Source organism: Larus michahellis, chromosome 2 (assembly GCF_964199755.1).
Source record: "Larus michahellis chromosome 2, bLarMic1.1, whole genome shotgun sequence".
NCBI classification, from domain to species: domain Eukaryota; kingdom Metazoa; phylum Chordata; class Aves; order Charadriiformes; family Laridae; genus Larus; species Larus michahellis.
The window spans coordinates 51,706,371-51,728,198 of NC_133897.1; the positions used below are offsets into that span (position 1 = coordinate 51,706,371).

The window sequence follows — 21,828 nt, forward strand, 5'->3', positions numbered from 1 at the left end:
TTTAACAGGAATTTCTGAACTATATGTGGCTGGACAAATTGTTGGGTATTTCAGAATAAACTCACCGATTAAATTTTTAAACAAAACACTAAACAAATTCATTAGTGAAATATTTTACTTTGATTCTATAAAAGCTGTTGTTCAATCATGTAATTTTCTCCTTTGGCAGATTTTCAAAGTTTTCAAAATATCGATTGTTCTGTAATTTTAGTCCCCACAGCTGTGGCATAGAGTTAATTTCCTTACGAGTGAAGCCAATCTGCATAATCGGGATCTGAAACAATGGTATTTTTTCTGTTTTTCCTGCTGAATGTCTGCCTGAAGTAATGCTTGTGCTATCATAAAGTACTTGCAGGAATATAGAGCATAATGTGCAACAGAGAAGTTTCACATGAGAAATAATATAGTGAATGATTTAATGTTCCTGCAAACTGATTGTATGCATAAATGTGTGTACCTCTAGTACCCCTGGATGAACAGTTTCTAGCGTGCCCATTTCCCAGAGCGCTGCTCTTTACACGTAGGCTTCTCTTCTGCTTGAAATCCCATGCACCCTTCATTTCCCACAGATGGCCCAAGGAAGACTGCCACTTTCCCAGAGGTGAGGAAAGAATTATATTTATCCAGATGCCCACGTAAAATCCCTCTTAGAATATGTCAAATAAAATGACAGGCTAGAGAGCTGACAGGTGCTGCAGTGAGCCTCTGTGAGGTCCCGAACGCCTCAGCTGGTGAAAGCGAAGTAGTAACCAAGGAAGAAAAAACAGTGACAATGAAAGAACTTGGATAATAAATATTCCTGCGTACGTGAGTTGCTGTGCAACGTCAGTAGGAACCAGCGAGATGCGAAGGGATGAACAAGCGAGAGTGAGTTTCTGGAGTGCTGAAGATTGCCGCGCGGTCTCTTTTGCAACAGAGGTCCGGGAATCAAATGGCTTCCCATGCTCAAGCCAATGGGTTTTGCTGACTTAAAAGATTTCATGCCAAGGCTGTCTTTCTTTTGTGAGGACTTACTCATCACCATCCAAGGAGCTCACCACTTGTTCAGTATCGGTTCCTTTTCAGTGTAAAGAGAGAAGATACTTTGCAGACAATCTTTTTGTCCACCATGTGCCCTATGGGCAAAATTGAGATCTGTGCCTGAGAGGGGCATTGAATTTAGGAACTGAACATCTCTCAGGTCTTAAAAAATAGACAACTAAGCTTCCTCTCATGTATATGTCTGCCTAGTGTCACACATCTAATGACCTCTGCAAGGATGACTGGAGTTACTCGGTGGTGTTCTCAACTACCATTTTGAACAGCTCCTTGTGCCCTTTTGTTTTCTCTTTAAATACTGGAGGTATTTAATAGAAAAGATATTTGGGTTTCTCTTTCAGGCCGCGCAATTTGCCTGGCAGTATTTAGGACAGAATGTGTTTGTTGTAACCTGTGTCGGGGAGTGGCTGCTCTGTGAGGGCCGGGTGCCCATCATTCCTTTCATTGCTGCCCATGCTCTACCATGGATGGCTTGGTCTGTCAGAACCTGGCAGCCAAGTCGGTCCTCGTTTTTTTAGATAGATAGTCATGAATAGAGAGATTCATCACAGGTTCCACTTAACTATGTTTTAGAAGACCTCTGTGACCCATTCACTCTTTGCAGAATACCACTATTAAGAATTCTATTTTAGACAATATATGAATGGTGGTAGATACACACGCTTATATGTCTGCGCATGCATACATATATTCATATAAACATGAAAGCCTTGACAGATGTGAGCAGTAGGTGTTATAGATGGTTGTAGCACGTTGAAGAAAGAGCATTACAAATTGTGATAAGCCACGTGGCTGATCTGCATTTCGATTCCACAACAAGCTGCAGTAGTCGAACCGCTGTTTTCAAAGCTGTGGTTAAGAGGAGCAAACTGCATCTAATTCGCACCGCACATGTCAAGTTAAATCTCCAAAGCAAAAGAGGACCAAAGAGCTGGCTCCTATAAGAGAAAGTTACTGGCTTTGTCAGGAGAAAAACCAAATTATTTGACAAATATGAGCAATCTCTGTTTATGAAATACAAGTTGGAGGTAGCTTGCACCCTGGTTACCTGAGCAGAGGGTGCTTGAAAACTGAATGTGAGCTGACACTAGTCTTTCAGAGCCCTGTGCTACTCTTCCCACATGCCAACAGCTTCCACTTTGGAAGGCAGAAGCTGTTTGGGTTTAGGAAGTGCTGAACTTAACATTAAAACACACATTCATAAGCCTGAGCACTTTACAGAATCAAAGTTTTATCTTTCCTACTGTACAGCTGAGGAAACTGAGGCACAAAAAATATGCCCTATTTAAGGTGACAGGAGGAGTCTGCGATAGAGCCAAGAGTAGAATTCAGCTCCTTCCTTATCATGAGGCTTTACACTCTGGATTATTACTTCACAAAATACAATTTTGGGAAGAAGTACACCCTGGCCCAGTTTCTTCCATTTGTTGTTAATTGTGGAATTATTTTAACTAAGAAACAGTTACATTTTAATTTGTTTTTTCTTCCACAAAGATTGAGACATGCTTATATAATTTAAGAAACCAAGCAAAACAGCCTTCTACCTATTATTACCTTTTTAAATAGACATTAAATCTCAGGATCTCCCTTTAATTTTCAATTGTGTATGTTTTTCTTAGTCTAACTTCACTGCAGAATATTCTATTTACTTTTATTAAAGTTTAGGCTTTTGCTTGATGAAGCTGTGCTGCTTCCTTTTCACGTTATTTTAATATATTATTTTAATTTCCCTAAATAATTGAATTGTTTTGCCCAGAGAAATGCCATTTCATTGCTTCATTTCTGTGCAGATTTTTTAAAAATTTCCATCATAACGAAGATGCAGAAGCGACTAGATAAAACATTGTTAGTTACAGATGATAAAAGTTGAAGTCTGCCTCTTCTTTCCAAGCCTAATGTGGTTGCAGCACTACTCATTAATTTCAGATTGCCGGTGAATTTAAATATTGAATGTCATTATTTTATCCGTGTCTCCTGCTGCTCTCTGCTGTCCCACTTCTTGAGACAGCAACAGGAATCCGATAGTGCCGCCATCCTCAGGGACATGATGTGTTTCACTCAGTGAGACACCTTAGCTGTTCCTGAAGAACAAACAAGCAAACAAATGTAGCTAAAGAACTTGAGAATGAGTTTGCGGCTCAGGAAAATGTTTTCTATCCTCCTTATGCTATTGTTTTCAAGGCTGTAACTCTAAATGGTCTTCCAAGGTTCTCTTTCTGTTATCATCGCTTTGTGATTATATTGACTGTATCTGTCACGTTCACAGGCAACAGTAAAGGGCTTAGCATCTCCTGAAAGGCCAGGAAACCTTCTAGAGGCTTTACTTCCGATGGAGAATTGATGTCAAAATGCAATGCTTGGAGTGGAAAGCAAAGCCCGTTTTGTCGTAAGAGCAAGGAGGGGGGCTGTTATCTTCTCTCTTTCAGTAAGAAAAGTCATTTGATGGGTTCATGTCAGGGTCCCTGCCTGCTGTGCTAACCCTCCGACACGAGCACTGGAGTCATAAGGCAGTGTCTGTAACCGCAGCTGCAGAAACCTACGCCTTCACTGAACGTCCAAGTACCTCCTGGTCTTTATATGTGGTTTCCCAGCATTAGGTATACATGTGAAAAGGCTACTGATATATACGCATTACATTAACACTTAAGGGTGAATTTTCGAAGCCTGAGTCAGCGTGTGTGTGTAAGACTATGGGATTGGAGAGGGACATGGACCCCTGCTCATGTCACCGAGAAGTCTTGGCATGTGGGGAAAGAAGGTGAGCAGTGGTGGGACCCGTTGAGTCAACCAGAAAAACTGAGCTTGGCTGTGATTCTTAAACTGGTACTCATGAGTTTTAAATGCTAAACAGCTTTGCCACTGCACAGGGCATTGCTGATTTAAAAGAAGAGTGTGGCAAAGCTTGGACCTGTCCTAGCTAAAGGCTGACCCTGAGCACTGTTTCTTGACATCTATGAGCAGCATGCTTTTTGGAAGTGACGTGCTCCAGACATCACTGGTGATTTTGCACATCTAGGAAGGAGGGCGCAGCAGGGCTGGACATCTGCCCTGTCAGCCCTGGAGCAGGGTTTTGTCTTCAGAGTATAATCTTGAAGACCGTAGAGAATCTTAGGCTACGGAGATGGTTACAAAAACTTGTTAAATGGGGATTGTATGGTAGGTTGTGGTGCCATGTTCAATTCCCTAAACATGACCCCAAGCACCTTGAGCCTTGCTTTTCCTCCCTCCTCTCCCCATGCCCCAGGCAGAGCAACACTGGACAGGGTCCACCAGCTCCCTGTAGATCAGCATGGGACATGCCAGGGTGCTCTCCTCACCACCATTCATGTGGGCTCTCTCCATCCATTTTTCAACTCTAGACCCTTTCCCTTTCCTCATTAGTTCTCCAGTCTGTTCTCCCCTAGCCTTTTCTTATCCCAGGAGGGCTTAGGAGTTGGTATGGGGGGAGTGAGACCGATGGTAAAGGATCTCTGCAGATTGCCAGTGTGTAAAGCCTTTGGTGTCATGAAAATCACAGCTAAATAACAAGCGTGCTTTCTACGTGAGGATAGATTTTCCTTCTTTTCTCCTTTCCCAGCCCCTGCCTGTGATACAGGATGCTCAGCTCTGCTTTTCGGTGCCGCTGTAGGACTGTCAGGACTTTTTATTATCTATAACCTTCTCCCTGCCCCACTCCACACATCCCGGGGAGCCTCAGACCACCGCCATACCGCTGCGGCTCCGAGTTGTGCTGTTTCCCTCATCCTCTGCTGCCTGACTGGCTGCGAAGGCATATTAACAACTCCCGCAGCCTCCGGGTGCAGCAGGATGGGCAGAGCTACTGGCGGAGTTTGCTTTCAGCTCTCGGGGCTGAAGTGGTTGACAGATGTTTGGAGGATTTCTTGTCTCTGGACCAGCGCTTCGTCTGTTCCGAGTTATTCAAAACACAAACAGTGGGTTGGCAGGAGTGAAATACGCTCAGAACCAGGATGTCAAAACAGAAATATATTTTTAAAAAGACAAGTGTCAAAAAAAAAAAAAAAGGTGTTCATGCAGTTTATAGCAAGATGTATTTAAATAGTTGAGATTTTCTTCTTTTAACCCCTTGGGCTCCCACCTGACATGCTATTATGCTATATCTATAGAGGTTTTCATACTTAAATGTTATCAAGGGTATTTTGGGTCCTGAGTCCCTTCTCCGCTGACTGATGGATCAGCCAGGTTTCCAAGGTGTTTGGAGTAGTAGCTAACAACATAATTTGGGACTATCCTGTGAAGTGTACTGTTGTAAAATTGTAGTGAGGTGCCACAAATGCAGCGAGTGATACTGTTGAACGGAGTGGTGGAGGGGGCAATTGGTGAGAAATAAAATTACTCAGAAAAAACAGAGAGGAGTTGGGGAGAGAGAGGAAGGAGAGGATGGCAGAAGTAAAACAAGGCTTGGATTTAGAGGGAGAGAGAGGCAGTTCTGCATATTTCAAAATCATAATCAGTATAGGAAAAGAGTTTCAGGGTCCTATAGCAGATACAGCTTGCCTGCAGCCTCCTTAGGCTGCATGTGCATAGTAAGGCAGGGGTGGTAGCTGATACCGAAACGAATCAGCACCATAGCCCTCTGAAAAGGGCTGTGCTCCTCTGGCTGAGTTATTGCCAGCGGTCTGGGTATTAGTAACTCCAGTCGCAGGTAGAAGAGTCAGTATTCCTCTGCGGGATCTTTGGAAAATAATCCTAATAACATTCAAGAGAAAGTGTAGGAAGCAAGTGTTTAAGCAATGGAAACAAAGTCCAAAAACAGAGGATAAAAGTGAAATTATTTCAATTATATTTATGCTTTCTCTCCCTTTTTTGAGTGTGATGATTCTTTGGAAAAATAAAACAGAAAACCAACATTCCTAGTATGTTGAAAGTTGTTATGTCCTATCCAAATGTTATTTGGTCAGCATAAGAACTATTTCTATTAGAAGGAAGGTAGCCCAGGATAAAGATACATTCCTGTTATTGCTCTGCACTAATAAATCAGCAGAATGCCGCTTTACTGGCTTTCATCAGTTGCAGAAATAATTCTTTCTTCAGCTATTGATGCTGTTCATGTGGGTATCATCCATATCATTGCCTGTTCTGGTTATAATCCTTGTCATCAGTACAAAGTCATGCAGTAATATTACCTGATCTCATGATAGTCTTTGACCTGCAAATTAATCTGTTGCTATGCTTTATTTTGAGAACGCTTTTGGTGACAGTGGATTGTTGCTGTGCTGTCACTGCTCATCGTCATGACAATGTGCTTGGTAGGAACACTTAATGTTTTAGAAGCTTTCTGTTCTCACGGCAAATAGTACCGATGCTCTGGCATTTTCCATTTTTGTTGAGATCTGATGTGAAACTGGCGGCTCCACATGTACATGCAGAGTGGATTTATGAATTCTAGTTTTGAGCTCGCAACCCTTTTATTACCTTTATAACAGCCTGGGCCATGACTGAGTGCCCGCTCCTTTTTCTTTCCAATAGAGGGATGGCTGTGCGACCTGGCCCAAGTTAAAAGTGATGGGACTGCTTTTCTTTTTCTGTTAGTGTAACTCGGCTGACTTCAGCTAGATGAGCTTGGCTAATATTAATGTCAATGAAGAACTGAGGAAAAGCTGCCTTCGTTCAGTGGATGTTACTTATTTCTTTTACATCCTTATTTTTTTTTGTGGTTAATGTAAGCAGATCTTATGAATTCTTACCATCCATAACGAGAGCACCTAGCCAGGGAAGATACTGCTTTTTTTTTTTTTTTTTTTTCCCCTGAAATGAAAGTGGTGATATTTACCCATGTTAGATTCATAATGAATGTCAGTATGATCTGTTTGTGTGCATTTGGGGGTGGACAATACTTAAACATTCCTACTAAAGCATTAAAACACTTCGCAAACTATTGTAGCCAAGGGCATAGCTACGCCTACCCAACTAGTCTAAGAATCGGTGAGTGGGTGTGGAGAGGGAAAGGACAGAAAAAGATAAAGCAAACCTGTGCGATCTCTATTTCACATAATTGGATCCAAGCAATGATAACAACTTTATTCTCACTAACACCCAGGTTTAAGATGTAATTGCTTTCTGTCACTGGAGGCATTCTGGCTTGGTGTGTTGTAAACCCGATGGAGAGGTGGTCTGTGTATGGCCGTGATTCCAGTCTGCTGGGTGATCCTAGAGGCATCCTGCTGCCTCTGGCCGTTTCCGCTTGTGTCGCAGAACAGCCCAGCAGGCTGAGGCCTTGATTGGAGTCTGAGTATGGAATATGGAGTACGGAATATGGAATATGCTGGGCACGGCCTTTTAACACAGGAAGTTAGAAGACATGTTTACTGTGAGAGGATACTTGGGAGAGCCCAGATGTGTAACTCCTGCTCTGCCACGCGGGTACTTTTAATTTCTGTCTTGGTGGCCAGCAGTACCCAGCTGAAATGTCACTGTCCACACTTAAAGAGCATTCTGATATTTTTTTGTTCCTTCTTCATTCATCTTTCTTTTAGGAACACTTTATTTTAAATTGATTTTGTTATTAGTGGATCTGCTCAGAGGCAGTGCACCTGTTACATATATTGAGAACCTGACTCCTGACTTTAGCAGGAGCAAGTGACAATGTTTTAAATTAAGCTGTCCTCCCTGCAACTATCCTTCTTCCCTTTACCTCCCCACCCAGCCATAAATAACCAGGCAGCAGAAGGCAGGTAGTGTTATAAATTGTCAGGCTACACAATTGCCTCATGTTCTGCATTCTGTTCTCTTTCCCCATTATCATCCATTTTAAACTAAAAGTACATCCATTTGTGGTTCTGCCATGAGAGGATGTCAAATAAATTGATACTGTAGTGTTTAAAAAGTATTAAAGAATACAAATACATACCAATACATTGATAATGCTCAGCAACCAAAAAAACGACTACTAACTGGATGGTAGTGCTTTATTACTGTCATTTAAAGACTAAGAAGAGTGAAGTATAATATGGGGAAGAGTGATTATCACTCATAGTCTCTCATTTAAAAAGATGAGTGCTGGTTTCACTCGCCATAGTGGCCCATGATCTATTAGCCCTCTGTTTCCCTTATACAGTAGGTGTTCTAATAAAGAGCTCGCTATTTACTTCTAAAATGTCAGTATATCATCCATCCCAGGTCTTCTTGGTGGTTTTACTAAACAATTGCAGGCAGGAATTGTAATGAGGTATGGCCCTCTCGCTTTCCTAAATGCTCAGACAGAAATGCATGGCACAGTATCTGCCAGGCAGTTGAGGTGGCTGGCAAGGATGTCATCCTTGGCCGGTCCCATCTTGCTTTTGGGTTCATGTTCTCTCTCAGTTTTTCATCAGGGCATTTCAGACTGCCTCACTCTATTCCACCCCTCCTTGGCTGGCGCTTTGCTGTATTTCCAGAGGTGCTATAACAAGCGTAACCTGTTTTGCACTGCAGTTACTTTCTTAAACATGGCTTCACTGTCATGTAATGTACATGGATTGGGTCTAAGCTACAGAAATGTGTTCACACTCGTCCCTAGAGCTTGTTCCCTATGCTGGGGCTGTGAGGCGAGTGTGAGCTCCTGGGGGAGCTGCTCCTCACACCACTCCAGGCTGCCACATGCACGTAAAAAGGACAATCCCAATTGCTTACGCTAACCCGAATTTTCATCATTTATTAAAAAATGTGAGGGTGTGTTTCCGTTCAACTAAGAGACTTCTTGAAAGGGAGAGAGCCCTGTCAGAAAACTTTCCTCACTTTTACTGACTCTGACTGGCATCCATGTCTCAATAAGTGTAAAAAGACAAGAAGGGGACCAGAACCTGCTGTTGACTGTCCACTGTTTGTCTTAAACAGTCCCTTTCCCTGGCACAGCAAATGCACTCGTGAGCCAGCTTCTAGGGAGAGGGCACTTAAAAGTGGGGAGGGCAAATTTTTGGGTTGTTTTTTGTTTTTTGTTTTGGTTTTGTTTTTTTTTTTTTTTTTTTTTTTTAATCATTATCAGCTTCTAAAATGTCTAGTTATGCATTAGGAAACAAAAACTTATTAACTCTGCTGCCAGCTTCTTCATAGCTTTGAATGTTTCCCATTTTGGATGACTTTCAGGCATTATGCAGAACCCCACAGACCGTATCCTGTTAATGGTTTTAGACCTGAACTCCCTTCCCATTGCCATTGAAATTTAGATGGAGGGGGGTGGTTTGCCTAAAAAGCAATGACACAATATGGTCCATGATCTTGTTTTAACAAACCGGACTGACTTGCCAGATGGGTTTCTACTGCGGAGAGCAGATAATGCAACATTTGTTGTGTCTGATATTTGGAACTCTGGGGAAGGAGACCAAAACTGCTGTCATTGAAAGTAGTCCAGTATTGGTCAACTTCCTCCCCTTCTCACTCTTCTGAAAATCTTTAGAACCATGTTTTTGACAGTGAGTATTTATGCATAAATATTTTGTTATGCAAACTTGAGAATGCAAAAAAGGAGGGGAAAAAAAATCTGCTTCTACATACTTGAGCCAAGCTTCCAGGATATCTTTCGTGCTATGCTTTTTGTGCAGTGCCAATCTCAAAAAATTATACAGAGCTGTTGAGAAAGAAAGCTGTAATACAGTGCTGCTGCTCTACAAACTAATAACATCTGAGAGAGAGCATGATCAGTTGGGCAGCATGATACTCTTTATGTTTCTCCTTTTTCTTATTATTTCAGTGGTTAAATCACAGCCTTCAGAAGTCACTTTCACAGAAATAGTCACTAATAAAACCAGCTTCAGCAGGAGGATGACAATAAACTGTATTGTATCTGTGCTGCCAAATTCCGGGAGAATACAGGACTATTTAAATAGATGCTGTGATTCCATGTAAGGAATCGCTGGCCATGAGATATGAATACCAGAATGACAGCAATGATGTATTCCAGGCTGAAGACTAATCAGGAGATTAATATGTGTTTGTCCACTTCAGTGTTAGTCTTGCTAGTTAAGCTGACTAAGCGACAGCTATAGATGGGGACAGGGTAACGATTTGTTATCCACTATAACAAATCAATCTATAAATAAACATGTGACAGGATGAGCACCATGAATTGGAAAAACTCTGATTATTTTTTTTTTTACAGAGACAAGGATGTCTTGTTCTAGCCAAAACTGGAGGCAGTCGTGGGAGACGATTGTGATAGATCAGAAACAGGAATTGGAGTTAGTAATAATCTTTGTTTGCTCTGTTTCTTGCTTGCAAGTAGGAAGCTTTCTAAGAGGGAAACTCAGTGGTAAAATGGGAGTTAGCCTTGGTAAGTGATGCTAAGGGTGGATCTGGCAGCAGCACAGGATGAGCCTCACACATAATTTGGGGGTGGAAGGGGAGCTGTGAGTGAAATATAATTATGGCTTGCCTGGCTGGTAACGCTGCCTTGAAGTTCCTCTCCTCCCTGTATTGTGAAGACATTTTCAGTGCAGCTGGAAATGCTGTTGCTAACCAACACACGAATGTGAACACTAAGAACATAAAACCGCTGGCATTTTTAAAGAGAAAATGTAAAGGCTCTTCATCTGGAAGATATTTGCACTTGCTAATAGCTTCTGACGGTGATAAGCTTGTGGGTAGTATCATTGATAATACAAATGAGAGGTTAAAAATTCCAACGGATTCCTCCAAACATGAACCCACAGTGTTTTTAAGGTTCCTGACAGTGAAGAGGTCTATCCCAGCTTGCCTTGCCATCCAAGGATGGACTTGCTCATTGCATTGCAGCTCTTTCTTTTCTGCTGGTTAGAAATGAGGAGAAAAAAAATATAAAATTGGAAGTGGTATATTTCAGGAAAAATACATCTTGCTTATAAATAGAGGAATTGCAGCACTAACCATAATGATGCATCTAGTCAAGCATCCTTAATAAGTTCCTGACGCTCTGCTTCATTTGTGCCAGACGGCCGCCCAACACAGGCACTGGAAATGAAAGTTGCCCTTCAAAGCTGGACCTCTGATGATTAACACTTCACCTGTGTGTTCTGCCAAACAGTCATGCCGCGCAGGGGCCCACCTCTGCACAGGAACTGACTTCTTGCTACCCTGCTAGTCCTCATTGTCACCTCTCCCCTCATCGACTTACGGAAACTCATTCTGTGTTACCAAAAGAGGAATGACGAAGGAGTTTATTGCAGTATACGGATGTCTGAAGAGCAATGGGAGAGATACGTATTCCTTTTTTTAGTGCTGTTTTCAAGTCCCTGTTCTTTTACGAAGAGAGAGAAAAAAGTCTCAGGGTTCCCCCAAATCATCCTTGAAACCATGCAAACATGTTTTTCTGAGAGACTGAGAATTAACCAGAATTGAACTAGATTTGCCTTGAAGTACTTTTTTTCCTTAATCATTCAGAATAGCTTGTTTTTGCATGTGTTCCTTTGCATAAAGCAGAGCAAATTGTACGTAAAAGCAACCAGAACACACAAAAAAACGTACTCGTATAACAACGCCACCATCCTGTCTCCTACCAGGCATATGTCAGATGTACCTTTTCTTGTTAATCTCTAATCGATAGTGCCTCATCCTTTGGCCCCTTGGCTTTGGTGGCAGCTTGTATCTGTCAAGTGTTGAGGCCAGCAGCTCCCACTGAGCTCCTGTGCCACACTTGTGCTTCCTGCTCCCTCTGCTCATCTCTCCTGCCTCTTCTTTTCTTCAGCTGGCACAGTGTCCCGGGTTGAGCGACACGGGACTAATTTCTCTTCTAATGCTGGGGAAAACTCCAGTTTTGGAAGATTCTAGTGTCTGAATTTGTGAAAATGTTTACTTTATGGCCAGCTACGCTATGTGGGATGCAAGGTGTCAGTGTTTTCAAGCCTTGCCAGATGCAGGGATGAGGAGGACCAAGGCCTGGGCATTTGACCCAGGCTGGCCAACAGCCAGTATATCTTATCTTAGTATCGGGATTAATACTGGTTCTTTAGTATTATCGTTAATTATTTAGTCTTATCCTATTAAATCTATTTATATTTCAACCCTTGTGTTTCCTTGCTTTCCCCGGTTCCCCTTTCTGGGTGGGGAGGGGTCATCGGGTGATAGAATAGTTGTCTAAATGACAATAAATTATTATGGGCTTTCTCAAACTGTAACCCACGGTTCAACACATTTCTTCCTTCTCCTGGCAGGACTGCCAGTGCACAGCAGGCAGGCTGGATGGGAGCACCACTCGGGCTGCTGCAGGGGGGACATGGGAACGGCCCCTTAGACACCTGTGAGGGGGTCTATGTGCACCCTGATCTTCGCTCATTAGGACTTCTTAATTCTCCCACTTGCTTCATCTAGGCTCTTGCATCATTCAAGGGCATTTTTAAATACCATGCTGAGCTGCCATCTGATTTTTTTTTTTTAATTTATTTTTCTTTTCATTTTTATTTTTTGGGAGCAATCTTTTCTGTTTGGGGTGAAAACAAGCTGTGCTCGAGCACTGCTTCACGTCTCTAAAAATAAAAGTTGGCTTTCGAAGTACACAGCATACTCCCTCTCTTTCTGCCTCTCCATCTTCCCCCCCCGCCCCACTCCCTGCTTGCATCTTTCTGCTGGAGAGATGGCGGGGGGGGGGGCATTCTTGGCAACTACCGAAGATGGATCCTAAGTGGTGCACAAGCGCACACATAGCAATTTGGCACACAGCAGGGGCTGGGGGCGGGAGGCATTTTTGGATTTGTCAGCTCATCGGCACAGCTAGGTTCTTGTCAAACAGCAGAAGTTGCACAAGTCCCTGGTGGCTGAGATGCAATCGGCGAAGCGGTGTCGGTCTGGAAAAGCAGAGATGTGAGGCCACAGAATCATTTCTTCCCCCACGCTGCATCACAATTTACAAACCAGGTCCCAACCCGGTGTTACTGCCTCAACACCCATTCTCTTTCTCGTCTCATGTGCCCCAAATTTTATGTCAGTTTTGAGATCTATTCTCTGCCTGCATATCTTCGTTTCCCTGCCTTCACATATCAGCAATTATATTAATCATGATTCTGTGATATTAATTGCTAGAAAATTTTGGAGACTTCATTGTGGTCAGCACAACCTTGTGCCTGGGAGAGGTTTGTCAAGCACAGGGATTCCTAAAAGGTGATAATGTGTACCACAGGAGATACGTGAGCCACTCCAATGCAGTACCCAATACAGGGCTGACCCAGGAGTTGCCTTTGCTAATAATGCTGCTGCCATTGATGCTGCATTGATGGCCTGTCAGAAAACATATAAAAATTAAAAGTTTATTGTGTGCTTGGTCTAGGATATGAATATACTCTGCATAGCATAATATGAATTTCCTCTGATGAGATGCCTCACACTTTCCTAAACTCCTTTTCTGACTTAAAATATTTTCTCACTATGTTTTTGTATGACTCAGAGATGCCTTATCTATTTGGGATTGCAAGCAAAAAGCATTGGAGCTTTTTACCTCTGTGCTGTTTGGGAGATGTGCTTTCATCTGCGGTACAATATACTGTGTAGTTTTGAATATGTTTGTCTTCCCTCCGTGACTCTGTCAGTTGCTTCAACTCATGCTATATAAATTTATTTAAGATATCTCAGTAATGGGCCCGTGTAACTGTGTGATTAGGTTCTTGCCTTGACCTCTGCTGTTGTAGGAGATGTTGAATCCTAATGAAGGGAGCACGAGGATGCTGACAGATCCCCCTTTTGTGTGTTCATCACTGCTGTCCCCGCTGCTCTCTGATATAGTGAGGGGCTGCTTCTCTGCCAGTAGGTGCAGCAAAGTCCTGAGGAGTTATTTTAGAAACCATTAAGCCACTCTGTCACATAAGGCTTGGCCTGGAATTAATTTTGTGCTAACCCGATGATCAATCCAGCCTTCCCCAGAGTGGTAGAGACGGCATAATTACAGACTTCTGTAGAAATGGAGCTAGGACGTTCTGGAAATCTCACTTCAGGACCCGAGCAGTTCAGAGGAGCTACTGCTCAGCCTTATCTCCCACAACACAGCCCTGCACATCACACGCACCATTCTGCACACTGGATGGAGAACTGCGTGTATTGCTATTTTTCAGATGGACTGATACATTTAAAAGATGGAAACAGAACAAAAAGTTGACGATTATTAGTAACCAATCTGTGTGCATCAAAACATTCAAATTTTTGTTTGAGTAATTAAAGGGTGGCTGACAGTTCAAAAATAAACCTCTAGTCTAGCTATTAAGGCATTCTGCCAAGTCAAATTCCTGTTGTGGAAATATGTGAATATCCCCTTGTATATACAGTCTGGCTGGAAACTTGCGTATTGCTTTTGTCCTACTCATAAGAATTTATTCTACCTATCTGCTAAAATAGCAGCAGTTTGAAATTGCAGACATCTTCCTCAGAGTGCTTTGTAGCTGTAACTTGGTCGGTAGGGTCTTTTGCTGGGTTCAGTTCCCTTTAGACAGGAAAGAGAACCTAACATTTTTTTTTCATAATATACTGCATCACAGATCTAACCACCGTGTGTTTTGGGGGAAAAAAAAAAAAAAGGAAAAAAAAGAGACATAAACTGTGACCTTGCTCAGCCTTAATCTTCAATATAAACTACATTCCCAGCTATTTAGTACTGCTGCGATGAAGTCCAACAGAGTACACCCAGTTACTGATATTTGGATTGGTTGTAGTGAAAACCGGAGCCACCTCCACAACAAGGCAGAAGCCAAGCGTGGCTTTTGAGTGTCCAGCTCTTGTGGATCTGATCAGATCTGGTTTTGTCCTCTTGTATCCTTGGGTGTACGTTTCAAAGTACAGGGCTTGTAGGGGCTGGACTAAAAAAATGCTTTTCTTCTCATTATTGTAATTTTAATTCTTGTGAAAGTGCATAGCAAGCTAGGTTGACATCATGGGAGACCATACACTCACTAGAAGATCTGTGATACCATAAAAAAACCCCAACATATATGTGAGAAAACTCAACAGTAGGGTAAAATCTTGTGGGAATTGCATGCAGGCATATCCAGGTCCGACATTAGCCTCATGCCAGAATCTGAGCAGCTTGTTTCATGTTGTAAGTGCTTGCGCAATATTGAGTGATGATACCAGCTGTGCTCAGGTTCTTGAATTACAGCTAGATGGTGGCCATAAGGGGACACACCATGCCTGCAGGAATAGTTGGCTTGCTGCTAGACCAACAAGCAGAGCGCTGGAAGCTGAGACTGAAAAAGAAAGTTTCCTGAACATCTCTGTTGTTTATTATAACTCTCTTAGAGAATATGGCTTTGCATGTCAAATTTTTGTTGTGATATACTTAACTTCTAATGGCATATGCTGGCATATTGTGCCGTATATAATACAAGCTTAAAGCAGACAGCTAAATCCCAGTACGCTCCAAGGTGAGTCTCTTACCTGCACTCGAGCTTTGCAGCTAGATTTGGTCTTCACTTGATCTTGAATTATTTGCGATGAGATGTCTAGCGAAGGACACACATTTCCTGAAATGGATATGCAGCCCATGCCTCAGCCACAAACAGCCCTCACTAAACTGATGTCTGCTGCTTTCCTCTTTTAAGGAAACCTGTAATTTTCTTCCACAGTAAGCCTAATGCCTTTGACAGACACGGAACAAAGCAAGGAACAATTAAAGTTATTTGTTTATATAGGTGGCTGCACATGGTCACTTAACAGATTGTGTCACATCGGGACAAAGCAGGCTTCCCACATTCCAGTTTGGTACATATTATAAGTGTTGGAAGAAGTGGATCTGAATCCACATTCCTTAAGAGAAATGTTTCTTTCTCTAGCAGGGTGGATTACGTAGCTTTCATCACCTGACATCTTTTCTCTGAAAGGCTGTAAAATACAACGAGAATTTTCCAAATCTACCAGTAATGCTATTTGAAAGATTTAAATGTTAAATATTTGTTTTGAAGATTTAGTTTAAAGATAGGTGTTCTGGCTAAACTGAAACTTTGTTGGTTTTTTGGTTTGTTTTTTTTTTAACAGAATGACTCAAATGGTTAGTCAGGGAATGAGTAGAGAATATTTGGCAACTGCAGTCTGGCAAGCCCGTCTTGATTTGGTCGGGTAAACAAACAATGCAGCTACTAGGGAAGGAGAGAACCTGCCCAGATCTTGGCCTGATCTATGTATTACTATCAAAAGAGAGACTTGGCTGTGGAAATTAATCAAGTTTCTTTTCCCCTGAGATCAAAGAGGTTACTCAGAGGAAGCAAGGGGAATGTAAGGATTCGGCTGTGTCACATTTTCTCTCTAATTTAGCCGTCTAGGGAGCCTCCCACGTTTTACAGAAGTGGAAACATCTAGTTTCATTTTATCTTTCTCAGGCTGCAGCAGCTTTCTTCTTCAGAACCCAGGGTCTCTCTATGTTTACTTTTGGTGTTTGTCCCTTTAATTCTCCTACAGTTTCACAAGTGCTTCTGGGGTATTTTTAAATTTTAGCTTATAATCACATTTTTCTAAAAGGCACCATCTGGTCCCTGACATGGTTTAAAATAACAATCCAGCCAGCACGAAGCCAGCAGCGAGACTTCACACCTTTCACAACCCAGTATGAGAGTTTCCCCACCTATATTTCTCCACAAACACTGTCACCATTGGGTCCCATTCCCCTCCAGATAGGTCTCGCAGAAAGCAGGGCCTCGTCGCTCTTGCTTTCCATCCCTTTCATCTTGAACATAGTCATTTTATGGAAACAAAATGGATGCATCAAAGAAGCTTACAGCCAGGACTGTGGAAGATCTGCTGTAAACTGCTCGGTCAGAGAATTTGGAGTTGGAGCTCACGATCGTATTTAAGCTGCCCTCTGGTGCTTATTGCTTCTGCAGTGCATGCCTTCATCGCATCCCCTGGTGCCTTGGAGACCCCTGCAATATCCAGGCAGCAGGTGGATTCAAGCACTGAAAAAATTCCTTAAGAAATAAAAAAGTGGCTCAGTTCTGTGGGTGTTTTATTTTAAGCAGGACTTTAACATGCTATGTTATCATTGCAGGTTATGCTGGGTGGGAAGGTTTTCTTGCTTTTGGTTTTTGTGAGTCACTTATAGCACTAGCTTATTTTCCCTTCTTGCTGCGTGCAACAGCGCTGTCATGGTGCTTTCCCAGTAGCCACAAATCAAAGCATGCCACTAAATTGTGTGATTGTGCCACTGTCACCCTCGGCATGGCTGAGGCTCAGCCTGGCCTTTCTCTTCTGCCTGTTGGAGGACCTGAGGTTGTCGGTGCTGAGGTAGCAGAGAGAGTAAATACGAATATATCCTGTCCTATTTGTGGCCAGTAATTTTGGAAGGACCAAAACCATTCCTGGAGAGAAAAGCAGGCTAATGTGATGAATGGGAAAGGACCACGGGGTGGCTCAGGGATTTCTCTGCAGGTTGTCTGTCCGGTGGAATATTCTCTCTTTTTTTGTTTTCCTTTTAACTAAAGGCCGAGCTGGACAATTATTTCCCTACAAGCTGCTCTGTGACTGGATCACACTCCCGTCCCCGCCACGCTTCCCTGGTGCCGGCGGCGCGGGTGGTTAATATTAGCTGCGCAGCTGATTGTCCCGGTTGGTGCCCTGCGACAGGTGCGGGACGGACGCCGCGCTGGAATCCCGCCCGGACCGATGCCGGCGCTGGCACCGGCGTTCCCATTATATCAGGAAGGGCCGTGTCCCATCGCTGCGATGTCCCGGCCCCCCGGGGTTGGCCCCAGCTGTCTGCGGGACGTGGAGTGGGGCAGCGGGTGCCCAGGGAGGCTGCTGCAGGGAGAAGCAAACCGTGACTCCTCTGGAGTGGAAAAACGGGAAGCTCCTGGATTGGGACTACTCCTGCTGTGTGGATGGGGTAAGGAGAAGGTCTCAGCAGAGCTCCGGGCTGACGGTTTTGCGGCGCTACTCTTAGAGGAGGGAAACACACACAAACAATTACTAAAAATCAAGTATCAGCACCGTGAAATTAGCAGATCTGGGTTGCGTTTGCTCATCTGTTGGCCGTGCTTTCTTTACAGCACAGCACTTTGGGTTTGCATTAATTTTAATCGGCGTTCTCTAATTTTAGAATGCTCCTGTGCAAAGTTACTTTCAATTCCAGTGGTGATTAGATGGTGATGACGTGTTTTAATAATAAACATGGGAGAGATATAGAAAAAGAAATCAAATGTGCTGACTGCACTTGTGGGGAGGGGAGAAGCGTGGTTGCTCTGCTCTAAAAGTATGTGATCTGCCTGCTCAGGGGTAATATCTTACGGTCTCCCATCTTTGTTCTTTTTTTTTTTTTTTAACCGTAATAGCTTTTGGTAAAAACAACAAAATGTCTAGGTGGTGTTTACTTAGCATAGAGGAAAAGGGAGCCGAAAGGCTCCTAATGCTTCACACGTTCATTTCTAGTGTCCTGTGCCCTCTATGTGACCCCCTCTCGGTGGAGCGTGTGAGGAGAGGCAGGGCTGTCAGGCAGATCAGCAGAGACCCGTGTGCCGCAGTGTGACTTCTGCTGAGCAGCGTGTGCGTGTGCCTGCGTGGTGCCAATGTGCAGGCTCACGGGTGGAGCGAGGCAGGTTTGCTCAGGGAGTCGAGCAGGCTCTGTCTGCAGCGTGACAGTCTGCCATGTGCTGGAAGACAGAAACTGCTGCTGCATCCAAAACAAAGAGAAAAAAAAACCCAAAATAATTAAAAAAAAAAATAAGAGGCTCATCTCTGTAATTCAGTGTTTTCTGTTACCAAGGGCAGAAGGTCAGCCTCAGCAGTGCTCCTGGAGAGTCAGATTGATGCAAAGAGCACTGAAATCAGTGGGCATCCTTGCCTTGACTGTGGCAGGCTGTGGGTCAGCGCCGTCCTCACTATTTCCAACTATGGGTAGCGGTGAAACAGTTTTGGGGGAGTTGTGGAATAAATAAGTGCTATCTGGGCCAAACAATACAACATGGAACTGATGCGGGAGGTCCCATTTCACAAGTGTCAGGTGTCTCCAGGAGCAGTCTAGGTCTAAATTTTTTCCGGAAGAGGTTTTTGGTTGAAGCCATTAATATTTGGACATGGTCTTGGCAAAAAAGATAGAAAATGCCTTTTCTCAGTGCTACATGTGACAATTGCATGTGTGGTCGTGCCTCAAAGTGCACCAGGGGCTCTTTGCTGCAGGAATCGTAATATCCTGGGGGGGTTGCGAAATCCTTTCCGGGCCGGTACCTCTGACTGAGGACACTGTGCTACTGTAATACTATTACTGTCCTGCTGCTCCTAACCTCTCCACAGCCAGCACTGCGCTGGGGACTTGACGTGGTTCGTTGGCAATGAGGACACTATGTAAACTATGATAATCCCATACATCTCTTAATGCCCTGACTCATGCTTCCAGCCAAACCTTTCTTCAGCTCCTTCTCTACTTCCCACCATGCACCCACCCTGGTTTCTATTCCTCTTATTTTGATATGTGAAGCTGAATTTGCTGCACCTCAAACCAGTGCTTCAGCCATGCCCAGGCAGGAGCTCCCATGCAGAGACGGGCCAGTGCTGAAGGCCCAGAGTTTTACTGAAGGGAGACGTGCTGAGGCACGGGGAAAAGGCATGACCATCTCCCTTTTAAAGTCATTTATTTGTGACTTAAAAAGTGCCTCTCTAAGCAGCTCATAGAGAAGCCATTTGCAAACTTGATGCCAGTTTTTAAATACAAGATGAAAGTAGATTTCACTGCCGCTGAACTCAGCAGCTAAGAGTCCCTCAGGAGAGAAGCAGTGATTTGTGTCCCTGAAGAGCTAGGTCTGTCGCCTTGCGGAGGATCTTGTGTCCAGGTAGGAAAGCATCAATGAGCGTGTGGATCTCCAGCAGTGCTGGAGACAGGATAGCATGTTAATATAAAGCTTTGTTTATTTATTTAACCATTATGAGAAATGTTTAGAGTTACAAAAGGTTGAGAAGAATAAAATGTTTCTCAGAGTTTGTACACAAATGACTGATCTTGCATAGGAGTTAGAGAGCGTATCCAAATAAGTTTTGCAATTGACCTTTCGTAACCAAGCAGGTCACGCAGGCATTGCTGTATCTGCACAATTCTTTTTTTTTTAAGCTAAAATTATGTATCAGTTTCATAAGAAACTGACATTATGGGTTTATGGGCTCCTGCATTACATTATGTAGCACATCATACTCATAACTTAGCTTCCATCATTCTAGTAATTTCTCAGGCATTTAGCTTGTAATGTCACTGCAACATATGAGAAAATCCAGTTCCATTTCTAAGCAGAATGGGAATCCCCGCTGTTACTGTAAACATGTTACCTGGTCAGAATGATTTTAATTCGGTGTTAAGGAAACAGAAGAATATACTCTAATGATGTACGCATCTAGCTAGTGAGGAAGACAATCCCCTTTGCTTCTTCAACTTATATTGCCTTTCCCTATGGCCTAGGACTATAAATACATGTATGCATTTAAGAATATGATTTCTATAACATACAAAACATGGGCTAGCTACTCATAAAATCGATGCTGTTTGGATTCTGACACCACTGCTGGTGAAGCTGGTGATAACCAAGCATGCGAGCAAGGTATCCCTCAGTCGTCTATTGACAATCCTGCACTTCTGTGAATTCGTAAAGAACACTTCTTTCCCTCTCTGGCACAGAAAATCTGATGGTGGCCTGCTCCCTCCTCACCAAAGTCTAGAAACAAAGAGCAAGGGAGAAAGGCTGTTTGGCAGAGAGACTGGGAATAGAAGACTGGGACAGATTTTCTACCAGATGCTCCCCAGAGCGAAGGCAATTTCCAGATAAGTTTGTTAATAGCTACAGTTGTGTATTGTTTACAAACTCTCACCTCCCCAAAACCAAAAGAGGGGGGAGAAATTATTTGAAACACGGAAAAAGAATGCATGAACAGTCTTACCAGAGGCTGTAGAGGTACTTGAGGGCTACATGACCCATCCTTTGGGGAGGTTTGAGGCGGATGTACCCACGTGGAGCTGAGTCTGTTGCTGTCCAGGTGCCTTCTGTTCCTGCCTCACTTGTTATTGACAAACTTCACTGGCAAACTAGGGTAATGTTAACACGTTCTCACTATAAGTGATTATGTTTAGATGTCTTTGCCTTGAATTTAGAGCTGCCTTAGATCTATCTATTTAATGCTGGGTTTCCCCTGTTGCTTTCCTGGCAAGTTCAGCCATCTGTCCCTTGCTGCTACAATGGCAACTGCACCTTTGCATACGCTCCCACCTCTTCCCTGCAGTGATTAAGAAAGGTTAGGTAAAAATCTGTGTATCCCAGTCTTCAGGCTAAAGGTGTCCATATGTGTGTGGGGAGGGGAGGGCGGGAAGGCAACGCGATTATTCACAGGGATGGAAACCTCCATCCGTTTCTTCTAAAAGGAAAGAGGTGAGGTGTTCACAAAACTGGCAGGTTGGCATCTCCTATATTAAGGGGTGGTTGGTAGGGAAGGCTCATAAAGAAGGTGCCCCATTGAACCCTTAGCAACATGTTGGCAGCTCCAGGCAGGCCAAGTGGTCATGGAAGAGTGAGGAAATGGGAAACAGCAGCAGCCCAGGCCCCTGGTGTCCGCACTGGTGGATCCTTGTGCAGTGCAAAGGCCCAGAGCGGGAGCAGGGTAGGTGACTACTCGTGATGGATGATGTTGAGGCCTCAGAGAGAAATGATATAATAAATGGTTGGTCTGACACAGTAGGAAATGTTTGCGTAGAAGTGACGGGTAATAAATAAGATCATGTTGCTATAGATCCTCCAGGCAGTGCTGGAGCAAAAATACTTTCTGATTTTCTTTCTCTAAGGAAAAAAGGTAGGGAGGCAGGGACTCTTATTTGTAATAGCCAGGCATGAATAAAACTGTGTTTGCTGCATACAGTCGCTGTAATCTAAGGCTGATCCAGATCCA

General features: G+C 43.4%; 1 protein-coding gene across 12 annotated transcripts in view; it reads left to right on the forward strand.

The window, feature by feature from the left end:
* The first annotated feature begins 17,036 nt into the window (after positions 1 to 17,036).
* The window catches only part of ARPP21 (cAMP regulated phosphoprotein 21), a 201,264-nt gene continuing 196,472 nt past the window's right edge, over positions 17,037 to 21,828 (forward strand). For 6 of the 12 annotated variants that reach the window (XM_074575358.1, XM_074575368.1, XM_074575374.1 and 3 more), the window contains exon 1: positions 17,037 to 17,797. The gene's annotated coding sequence lies outside the window, so the exon portion shown is untranslated. The remainder of the gene's footprint in view (positions 17,798 to 21,828) is intronic. The other 6 variants (XM_074575350.1, XM_074575363.1, XM_074575380.1 and 3 more) reach the window with 2 other exon arrangements.